We start from the raw sequence: 2,500 nt of genomic DNA, 5'->3' as shown, positions 1-2,500 counted from the left end.
GTCTGATGTGAGACTATGATTGAACATGGTGCTTAGGTGGGGAGCTAGTTCATTCTGAAGTTTGTGTAAAATGCAGCCTGAGATGTTGTCCAGTCCCATGGATGCTGTGTTTTTGGTTTTAGAGAGTGCAGCTTTTACCTGCATAGATGTGACTACAGGGACTCTGCATTCTTCCTGTATAGATATGGGCCCTTTGGGGGGGGGGGGGTGAGAGGGGGTAAAGTTAGCACTAAACCTATCTGCCAGGATGTTAACAATATCAGTTGGTGCTGTCATTTTCGTGCCGTTGTGCTGTAACTCAGTACAGATCTGGGTGTTGCCATTGAAATTCTTGACATAGCTATAGAATGCTTTGTGGTTGCCCTTAGAATCAGTGACAATTTTGTTTTCGTAGCTAGCTTTGGAGGATCTTATAAGGGATCTCAGCTTCTTACTGAGGCTGACCAGGACATTCCTGACATTTTCTGCACCTGAATGGAAGCATGTGTTCTGAAATTCTCAAGTGGTCATAAATCCCACTTTAATCACATAATACCTGTTGAGGATAACGTCTTATTTTCATGGGAAAAACCCGTAGCATCACTCAATTAATTTGTTTAATAGAATTACAAGTTTCACAGCAGAGACTGAGAGTTATTTATTTTACTTAACCTTTGTTGACTGGGAAAGTCCAACTAGGACAGACCCTATTTTCAGCAGAGACCCAGTGAGAAACACTCCAGATGCATGTCTTTGGAATGTGAGAGGAAACCAGAGTACCCACTGGAAACCGACGTGAACACAGAAAGGACATGCAGACTTTGCACAGAAGGCACCCCAGCCAAGAATCGCACCGAATAACCTCTTGCTTTGAGGCAACATCGTTAACCACAGCACCACCCTGTTAAACCTGTATCTATAGCACAGTACATATTAGCAGGTCTTTGTGTTAGCACCAATATATTACTGCATTTGTGGAGCATGTAGATGCTCACTTACAAAGTGCAGTTTGATGTAATGTGAATTGCCCCACTCTGTGCCTTAATACAGTCTTGTCTCTGCTGACATTATGCCGCTGTTTGGGTCTAAGATGTCTGCTGCAATAACAATTTGAATAAGAATACAAATTAACTTGGGAACTCATTTATTTCACTGAACCTTAACTTCATTAACTCAAGTGTATTGCAGTCTTTCAATGTGATATTTGCTCTATAAAATGTAAACTGTTTAGAATACGTGCCTTTCACAAATGTCACATCTCAAAGAAAGTGTTTACTCTATTAATTAGCTTGATAGTGGTAAAATACTGACTGTGCAGATGCAAATAGCAGCATAGCATCCCACACACTGTCACTGAATGTCACATTGGAACATATTTCAACAGCAGAATGAATATTAGTGAATGTGTTAGCAGAGATAATAATCTGTGCAACTGCTATGATGTCTTTAACAAAGCAAATTCATATGGCAATTAGTTCAGCCAGAACAAATCTCAAGGGATAAAATATGACTGCTAATCTTTTAGCACTATTGTTAGTGTTGTGAAGAGTATGTCACTAGAAGTACTTGTCTTTCTGTTCAGTGAACCCTTCCCGGTCACTTCATAGAAATGAGTACAGCAGACAGTCAGTTATCCGAATGTCGATTATCCGAAACGTAAATTATCAGAATGCAGCCTTCCAAAGTTTTCAGATAGGAAAAATCATGAAGTCTGAATATGTAAACGTTATGCATATTTGCTTGTGTGTATTTTTTTGAGCTTGTAGGCCGCTCGTGTGAAAAATATTCTTTATTATCCACTAAAATTGCTGAATGGTTGAAAAGTGTATTCCGTGCTTGCAGGAAAAAAACAAGATTTGAGAAGTTTTTTTATCCAGTTCAATTATATGTTTCCTTATCTGAACAATTTGATTATCCAAACTACCCTAGGTCCCAATTAGTTTGGATAATTGACTCTCTACTGTATTTTTCTTGTCATATTGTTGTAATGCGATTGTGAATTATATACGGAGTATTACTGCTGGAGATTATGCATCATTTCAAGTCATGTGAATCAGCTAAGACACATCCAAAGTTGAGCGCTTCATCTAGTTGGCAAACCACGGCTGGTGAATAGCACTACTAGAAGGTTATATTGATGTTACTTAACGGTTTAAGTAGGCAATGTTTAAGAGTAGTGCTCTCTGAAATATGCTATGAGAGGTTTTATAATCTTCCAGTACGGCAGTAAAGTGACAGGCTATGCACATTTTGAGGTTAAATGTGTGAAAGTGTACAAAAGATGCAGTACAGACTTCATCTGATTAAGTAGGCTACAAGCCACTTCTGGGAAAGCTTGACTTTTGTGCTACCATTTAACACACTAATTTGTATTAAAAATGCAGCTTACAAAACACATTATAAGTGCATTTGCAGTTGCTGAGAATTCCTCTGTATGTTCTATCTTAATCAATAAAATGCTGGTAATGGGTGGAGAAGCTGATGACTGCAGACCTACAGACTACTACATTCGTATGATGAT

This window comes from Protopterus annectens, chromosome 7.part1, assembly GCF_019279795.1.
Source record: "Protopterus annectens isolate FY-2018-M chromosome 7.part1, PAN1.0, whole genome shotgun sequence".
Lineage (NCBI taxonomy): Eukaryota > Metazoa > Chordata > Ceratodontiformes > Protopteridae > Protopterus > Protopterus annectens.
The sequence above is the reverse complement of the archived record's forward strand: the minus strand, read 5'-3'. Positions refer to the sequence as shown.